The sequence below is a fragment of the Coloeus monedula genome (assembly GCF_965178545.1).
Source record: "Coloeus monedula genome assembly, chromosome: 24".
NCBI classification, from domain to species: domain Eukaryota; kingdom Metazoa; phylum Chordata; class Aves; order Passeriformes; family Corvidae; genus Coloeus; species Coloeus monedula.
The window spans coordinates 4603833-4612974 of NC_138804.1; the positions used below are offsets into that span (position 1 = coordinate 4603833).

Here is a 9142-nt window from a genome sequence, read left to right on the forward strand (position 1 = left end):
CTCAGCCACATGCTCCTGCAGTCACAGCAGTCACTAGAGGCACACAGGGCAGAGATTACTAAAAAAGAAAAAAGGAAGGAAAAAAAAAGAAGAAAAGAGAAAAAAGAAAAAACCCACCCTGCTCTGCAAATCAGCTCAAAGTGTAGGGAGCAGAGGAAAGTGAATGGAGTTGATCTGTGTGTAAGGATTTGGGATCATGTTTTTGTCGTAAGACAGCCAGAGAAAGCAAGCTAGAGAATGGGGCTTGCCACTCCTGCTGCTGGAGGAGGGAAATGAGGGGCAGGTGACCCAGGCCCGAGGAGTGCCACCTGGCAATCAAGGCAGTCAGCAGGGCACAGCTGTTTCCTTGCACTCAGCAGTTGCTGTTTAACTCTGCCTGCACCTCAAGCCAGCCTCTCAGCCCAGCTCTTACATACCAGCTACCAGCAGCCTATTTGTGGTCTACACTCTGCAGAGTCTACACCTCAGAGAGCCTCCCCATCTTCCCATCACTGCTGGAAAAGAGTTCCCCACCTCCACAGCTGGTAATGCTCCACTGCACCATTGTTCTGCAGTCACCTTCAAACACACAATTTCACAGCTTTCCCAAAGCACTGCTGATACTCGCTCTCCCCTTCACAGCACCTCTGACAGTGATTACAGAAAAAAGGAAAAGACTTATTCCAAACTATGTTTCTTGTTCCTATGCTCTGCCCAATGCAAAAAGGTAACATCCAGAGAGTTTTAGAGCATATGCAGGCAGTTTACAATATACTAACAGCCGAAACTCACACAGAAACATCAACACAGGATACCTTTATACAAAGACATTAGTCATATTCAACAACATTAAAAACAATCTTGAAGAGCAGCTATACAGAATGGGATGCAGACAAAAGAGTGAGAGGCTTCATTACGAATTCTCAATTGCTTCAAGTTCAAATTCTCACCACAAAGCAGTACTAGCAGGTATTTGTTATCATCCAGGAATTATCGTTTTCCAGCAAAAACAGACATATTTCCAAATGATTCACACTACCTGCAGCTCTGTTCCAGATCCTAGGTCAGGACTCTCCTTTCCATTACGGTAAATTCCACTAAGATATCACATGTAACAACAAGTTCTTGAAGAAGTTTCATCAGATTTTCCCTTTAAAGTAACCCACTGCACTCCCACGTGAGGCACAGGCACCTCAAAGGCACAAGCAGCTGAAAGTGCTGCAGTGGAATCAGATGATCAGCACAACCTTGTAGCTTCTGCAGCCTCCTTTCAGCTTTGGAAACATACCCTGTGATTTTTAAACCAATCCAGTGGGAAAGACACAAGCCAGTGCTGAACCTTAAGACACAGATAATGCATATAAAAGCAGTTTAAATTAAAGCAATTTTGATAATCAGTGTGAAAAAGTCTGACAGATTTTGCTGCAACACATACCGAGGGTGCAGCATTGCAGCAAAAGCTGTCACTCCCATCTGTACAGAGCTGTGCGGCATGCAGTACGGGTGGCAGGGCTGACGACACCAGGCAGCAGAGCCATGCTGTCAGGAGTCTTTGCTGCACAGTCCAGAGTTACCTTTCTGCAAGCACTGCATTGCATGCAGCCACAGAGGAAAATGTGAAAAGTAAGCATTCAAGGTAAAGAGAAACATTCTTGAGCTAATTAAAGGGTTGCTTGAGCTTATGCTCATCATGATCAGTCATGTAGAAAGAAATTTTCAGCTTAGGATGAAGCTACCATTTTTAGAGGTCAATTAGAACACTGCAACACTTACATGAGAAGTAGGAAAACAGGCCCTACTGTGTCACACAACAACATGCTCCCTTCTTTTGCTCCCACAGCACCTTTACCTACCTTAGCACTTGCACTTCCAGTGCAGGATACTTGCTGTCACCTGCTCCTGCACCCTCAGAGGAGATGGGAACCAGTCAATGGGATGACCTGCTATATGTTGCCCACTGGCTCCCAGAGTGGGAGAGCTGCTGTCCTGGAGCAGAGGTGATGTGTGTCACCAGAAGGCACCTTCCTCAGCTGCCCCACAGGACTGCTGTGCCATGACACAGGTCAGGTAGCCCTCTGACATCAGCTGCCTACAGCCACAGATGCTTTCCTCTCCTACTTTGCAGCCTGACACATGAGCCCCAAGTTCCAGTGGTTTTGTAATATTAACCACCAAAGCTGAATCCTACCAGGATGAAGAAAGCCTTGGTTCTCATCTCCTGCTGCTCTGCTTTCTCAGAGGCATGCAGTGCACACTCAAGGATAGCCACAACACTATTTGCAAAGGGTCTGAATGAAATCTGTCCTACTACTTCTGAGCCAAACAATCACAAATCCAAGCAAGAACACGGGGTTTTGTGGCAATAAAATCTTACTTAGATCAATGCCCCCTTCCCCCCCTCCAGGCATCAAGTTTGCAAGTTGAAATCACAAACCTCAAAACCGGCTGAGTTAATGAGTTAATTCAATACTAAGTAAGGTTTGATACTATGGCCTGGGCAGTACAGCAGGTCAAACTATGACTTAAAAACCAATTAGCTAAGTAAATTCAGAATTATAAATGTTTACAATGCAGGGCCTTGTCCACCCAGTACTGATTAAAGATCATTAAATCCTACACTTTCCCCTTTGTGACTTGAAGCAGCAAAACCACCACATTCCTCGCAAACCAGGGCAGACAGCAAGGAGGAGTGATGAGGAAGTATCCCCACTTGACAGTGCATGTCTCCCACTACTTCATCCTAGAGCACCCAGGAGCCCACCTGCCAGAAGTGGGATTTGCCCATGGAACCAGGCCAGTCTGCCTTGCACCTGCCACCAAGGGAAGATAGTGGACATGGCTGGGTTGTGGACAGCTGGTCCCCTGACAGACAGGGCAGGGCAGGATGACAGCTATTATGCTGCAGCAGGCCAAGGAGCAGCCATACAGAAGTTTCCAGCTCACACAAAGTATTTACACATGTGAGACCAGTGCACTTTGCTGGCCCAAGTTCAATACAGCTGTTGAGAGTCCAGATCATAGGACTCTAAAGTTACTTTGCGAAGAAGACATTTGAGGTTTGCTCAATCCAATGAAGCTCTGACAAACAGGGCAAAAAAGATTGGGACTTAATAAATGTAGGAAATTTTCCACCGAAGTCCTCTAAACATGATGTCTCTACTCCTCTGCCCAAACCTGGGCAGCATTTTGCGCAAGCAGGAATTTTGCAAAGGTAGCACGTCCAAACTCATTGTGATGGTGGTGCATGGTGGTGACAGAGATCTCAACACAGGCAGCAATGCTAAGTGTGCTCAAAGGATGCTATCACTGCACAAGTGACCTCACAGACTTTGGACCAGATCCTCAAACTTAAGTTTTATAGTCATTTTCAGGTGGCCCTGCATCACGCCTGCCTCCTTCTAGCCTCGTGCTCCCCTCCCTTGGCCAGGGTAAAGCAGCCCTCCAGCCAGGCCAGGAAACAGGCAGGGCTAAAGGGAGTGAGGGAGATGCTGATGGTTAATTTTCACCCAGATCAACTCCCTGAACATGGCTGCATGGGGTTTTTGTCAGCTGGGGTAGGGCTAGAAAAGGCACTTGGAGGAGAAAGCAGTAAGGACAAGAGGAAAGGCAAACCCACCTCTTCCAGGCACAGTGCCCACCTGCACTGATGTAGCGCTTCCCAGATCCATGACTGGAGAGGATGTGAAAATTCCTGTCTCTCCTCCAACGTGACAAGAGCATGCAGCTGCTCTCATCCGCCCACTGTCACAAAGAAACAAACTTACCAGCTTATGTGTTCTTATACTTGTGTACTGGCAACTTTGTTCCTAAGCAAAGAAATGATCCATTTTATTCCTGGGGTTACTGGTGTGGATCCTAAAGGGCTCTACTATGGGAAGAGCTTCTCATTGCACACAAGGCTGTGGAGTAGGCTGAGTGCTAAGTATAACATTAAAACTAATTTTTTTTCTAAACACTCCTCCTCCTTCCAGTCCATCACTCACAGGGTGCATTCACCTTTCTGGACTGTGTTTCTATGAGAAATTCAAATAGGAATACAAATGTTACATTCACTGCACAACTACTGCAAGAAAGCACCACAATCAGCTTTCTTTTACAGAAAAGGAAACAGAAAGTGCCTGTGCATAGCATTCATGCTCCTGTGCATGCTGCTGTCACACTTAGGTAAAGATGTGTGTTGCACCTGCATATCTTACTCCACCCTGGTGAGGGTTAAAGAACACAGAGCTGAGGCATCCTTACAACCCCTTATCTGCCAAGATTAGGGCCTCAGCAAGGGAACATCACTGCCAAAACCTAAGACACCACCAGAGACACAAAAGCATTAAGGCCTAAACTGCCACATTCTGATGGCTGACATCCAGTGCCACACTTTATATTTGATCATTTCAAAAAGCACTGGTTTTCAGGCTGCTGAATCAACCCAAACCCCACTGACTTCACAGGAATGGCATGCCTGGCATGCCTTCTCAGTCAGGGTGGTTATGAAGGCTCCTAAATCTGGACAGTTAAGAGCAAATGGTTTGTGGGTTTTCCACCAAACTGATTCTGTCACCAGCTCTAAACCCTCAAATCCAGAGAGATGCGACTGTCCACAGTGTGTGCAGCGAGTGGCTGCAGTCGCCACCAGGAGAAGGCTGACAGCCCCTGTTACCCTGGCAAACAGCTGAGCTTGGACAGGGAGATTAATCACACCTTTGGTGGCTATGGAGGGAAGAGGAGATCACTTTAAAGGACTAAAGCCCTCCAAAGATTCAGCCCACTGAAAGCAGAGAGAATAAAAGTATGGAAGGACACAGCCAACCACCAGCTTTGGGAATGCAGGAAGTGCTAGCAAAGAACACTTGCTCATCAGCTATCTCCAAGTATTTGAAAACATTCATGCTTTCTACTTCACATGTGTGAATACAACAATTACCCAAGGCAAAAAGTGTACAGCAGGCCTTCAACTTAGGAAGATGTAAGTAACCATGCTATAACCATCACAACAAAGGTTCTCCATTCCAACACGTTTTAAGGACACCCATGATCTGCTGTCCACTAATTAGTGCAAAACATATTACTGCTACGAATCATCACCCTCATGGGAATCTTCCAATCAAAACTACCTTCTAAAGAGATTATATGCTTCATTTTAGTGTAACAATTGCATCAAAATTGTCCTTTTTTGTCATTTGGCTCAGTAATGCCAGCCATATTTCCTGAAAAACTTCCATGAGGAAAGAGGCCTCTGGTTCCTCACCAGCTGCAGCCCACAGTGGGAAGGAAAGGTTTCACGGAGGATGTGCACAACCTCAGAGTGTCTGGGAACAATACTCTGGTAAGGTCATGCTCGAAGATATAATCACCAACCCATTTGAACATACAAAATAACGTGGTCTAGACTGCAAGGCATACCGGGTTTTTAAATATTATCATTTCTTGTAATAGCTACATTTGAGAGTTCTCTTTTTTAATAAGAGTTATTTTTGCCTGCAATTCCTAGCCTCATATTAAATAAAGAAAACCAGTAACTTATTCTCAGTTGGACAATTTTCAGAACACAGAGAAAGCCAGAAGGCTGGTAAAAAGTCCATACTGTTGTAACTTATTTCTACTTCCTAGAAGTCAACATCGGTCAGATTGCCCTGTCCAGGAGTGCAGAAACTTTACCATTTCATAGTATTATGAGGAAGTTGAGACTGAAGAACTACTCAGACCAGGAGACACAGGGGTTAGTTAATGGGGACCTGACTTCGCTTAAATTCTGCTTTTCTCCCACACTCCCTTGCCTCAATTCATTTCTTCCCACAGGAACTTTCAGACACATGTCCAAAAGAAACACAGCAATCAGCTCTCCATGTCCTCCTCCTCCTTCCAGCGTTACAGAGGGCTGGCTGCCCTGAGCAGCCCCAGGCGTCCAAGCGTGATGCTGGCAAGGGGGCCCCACGCCCAGGAGGGGTCTTGCACGCCAGGCCCCTGTGCCACTATCACTCCCTCGGGCCTCCTGGAGCCCCAGGGTGGGGGTGTCAGCCTGGCAGGCAGTGACGACCGTTTTGTGCAGTCCTTACTGCTGCAGAGCCAATACAATGGAGGAATTACACTTCTGCAAGTGCCGCAGATACAAACCAGCCACCGAGCACGCTGTCCCTGCTGAAATATGCCAGCTGGCTACTGGCTGCACAAACTGACCAGAGCACAGAGCTGTTGGTTCTGTACTCGCACAGACTGTAACACTGGGGAACAACGCCCCCCTTCAATGTCCTGCAGGTCAGCAGATGCATACTTCTGCCAAGAGGCTGTAGGCATGTGGTAAGTTACTGCATTTTTTTCCCCTAAACACGGAATGCCACAGACTATTCCAGGTTGTGAAAATCCCCCTTCCCACTCTCATCACTGTGGCGCTCACCCACCCCAGCAGCTCTCGGCGAGAGACTTGATAAGCAACGATCCCAACGCACAAAGCAGCTGAACATTTTAACAGAATTTACGCACCAATTAAAATCTAATCCCACTGCACCTAACTCAAATGTGCTGATTATTTGGGATGGTCACTTTAACTTGTATTTAATTGGTTTAAAGGCTTCAGATGTAGCATTAGAAGGGGGGAAAATGCAGATTTGCAATGAAAGCACAATCACCAAGGACAACCAGCAAAGGTCTACGGTGCCAATGGCTTCACATGGGACACCTGACAAAGCCAAATGGGGTAAGTTTCAGAAATTTTCGAAAGAGGAAAAGAAAAGTTTCACAATGCTCCATCAATAAATTCCCTCACGACGGGGGAGCAAAGAAGACTAAAACGATTAACAGAGTCAGAGCACCAGAAAAGCACATATATAAAAGAACGTTATTAATTATATGATAAACGTGGGCGGGCTGGCAAAGAAGGGGGAATTCGGGAAAAATAAACAACAGGAAAGGGAGTATGTGGCTGTAGCAAGGAGAAAAATGGTTATCCACAGAAAATGCCTTAAGCGCCTGGAAACCACCAAAATCTCAACTCCACCAAGCCCCAGCCAATGGGTTTAGGACCTTCCTTAGGGGCAGCCCACGACAACGAGGACCGGTGGGACCGTGCCCTTCCCGGGCGGGGACGGCGCCGATCTCCGCTCAGGAAAGCGGCTGTTCCGGTCCCGTCGGAAGGAGCCCGACGGCGGCTCCATTTCCGAGCGGGAGCCGAGGCCCCGGCGGGCGCCTCAGGGCCAGGTCGCCCACAGGGGGTCCCAGCCACCGCCGCCACCCGCGGGCAACCCGGCCTTGAGGCACCCGCTCGCCCGCACGGGAAGGGACGGGAAGGCGGCGGTGGTCAAAGACAAAGCGGATGCCTCAAATTCCTCCCCGCCCCGCCGATCTGCGGCACCCCCCGCCCTCCACCCCTTCATCGCCCACCTCTGCCTACCTAGGCAGCAGGAGCGGCCAGGCTTCCCTCCCTCCCAGCCCGGGCTTGGGCAGCCGCAGCCCGCGAGGGGCTCCGGGACTCCGGCGGCGGATGCGGGCGCTGACAATGAGGGGAGGGACGCGGCACCGGGCGGTGCTTGACGTCAGCGGGAGTGGGGCGGGGGCTGGTGGCCTGGCCCGGCCGCGGTGCAATTTCGCGGCCCTGGAGAGGGCGGGGAGGGACCGGCCGCCATTTTGGGGGGGTCGGAAGGCGCTTGGGGCAGGGCGGGGAAATTTTCCGAAGGGCCCCAGGGAGGAACTGGGCGGGGTTGGGTGTCGTGAACGCTGCGTGGCGCAGGCGCTGGCTGGTTTGACGGTGGGTTCTTGCTCCAGAGCCCGTCACACCGCCCTTTCTCTAGCCCTGGCCCGGGGCTGCTGTTGCCTCGGGGCTTTGGTGTCGGGGCGGGCAGTGCCGGTCCCGGCTCTTTAAAAACAGGGCAGAGGCCCGCGCCAGGTGGAACAGCGAGGTTTTGTCCTCCTCTCCCGTCGCATCCCCCCTTTAGTGCCATCTCTTGGAGAGTTTGGGACTTGGTGGTCAGTCTAGGTGTGGTTGGTTCCACCTCTGGTATCTGAAGCCTGGGGATGCCGAGATGGGATCAGAGACAAGAGACACCCCCTGCAACTCTAACCCGGAAAAGTCGCCCCCGGTGTACCTGAGCGGTAAGCAGAGCCCCGGGACTGCTGACCGGGCAAGTGACACGGTGCTCTGTACATCATCGCGCTGCCCTTGCCCAGCTGAGTCCACAGCAGACATGGTCAGAGGCCAGTGAGCAATTCCAGCCTCCCGGCCAGGCAGTGAAACGTGACAGGCTCGGAACCTATTGTCCCCTTTGGCTAGTTCTTAGCCAAAGTTGTCTCTACAACACTGTTTTATTTCAGACCACGCCAAAGGAAGATGCTTCAAGCGTCAGGTGGTTTGGCTTGTCACACTTTTGATAAAGTATTTTCCTTGCTGTGATACTGAGTTTATATATCACTCTTTAATCCTGTTTCCATAGCACAGCCTGAAATACACTTGTTCTCAATGAAATGTCAACACTTCTGAGTGAGTTCTCTAGGCTGCAGCTAAAATCCAAGCTCACAGGAAGATACAGAATGAACAATACCTTGCTTGCAGGCAAACTGAGAAGGGCTATGTAGTCGTTCTCACTGGGGAAAGCATTTGCCTTTTCCTGACACCACCTGTGCACCAGAGTGCAAGCAGTAGAGACATGCTCCATGTGCTGCTCTGCAGTGCAACAGCATTCGGTGGTTTTTGGTTCTCCACTTTAGAGATGCTACTTCAAATTTCCAAACTGGTATGAGAGAGGTTTGCTAATACAAAGCCAGCTCTTGATACGCATCTAGCAATTGTGTGTTTGGGTATAACTGGGAGGTGAAATGGAATTTTAAAAAGGTAGTTTTTTATTTCAGCAAGTGCTCCAAGCTTGCCAGTAGTTGTGTACATTAGAGCCTAGTGTCTTCCATGTGCTTCTTGGATTTGCTGAGTTGGGAGAGGAATGGGGCTGCGCTTGGATACTTTTTTATATGGTTTATGGTGAAACTCATTGCTGCAGCATGATATTGGCATCAAAGGTACCCAAGTGTTTCAAAAAAGCATGAAACAAACGGGAGAAGAAAGTTCTGTCAGTGGCTGCCAGGGATCACAATGGTGCCTCCTCTGACTAAAGAACCTGAAGACATGTTAGAAAAGTGTTTGGAATCCTTCCTCAGGCATAATCTCCCTTGCTGCTGTCCACATTGG

At 48.9% G+C, this 9142-nt stretch overlaps 1 protein-coding gene across 3 annotated transcripts in view; it reads right to left on the bottom strand.

Moving 5' to 3' along the window:
* LUZP1 (leucine zipper protein 1) overlaps positions 1-7449 on the bottom strand; it is a 49342-nt gene extending 41893 nt beyond the window's left edge. For 2 of the 3 annotated variants that reach the window (XM_082296594.1, XM_082296592.1), the window contains exon 1: positions 3596-3695. The gene's annotated coding sequence lies outside the window, so the exon portion shown is untranslated. Of the gene's footprint in view, positions 1-3595; positions 3696-7360 lie in introns of those variants that run through there. The other variant, XM_082296593.1, reaches the window with a different exon arrangement.
* Between the last annotated feature and the right edge of the window lie 1693 nt (positions 7450-9142).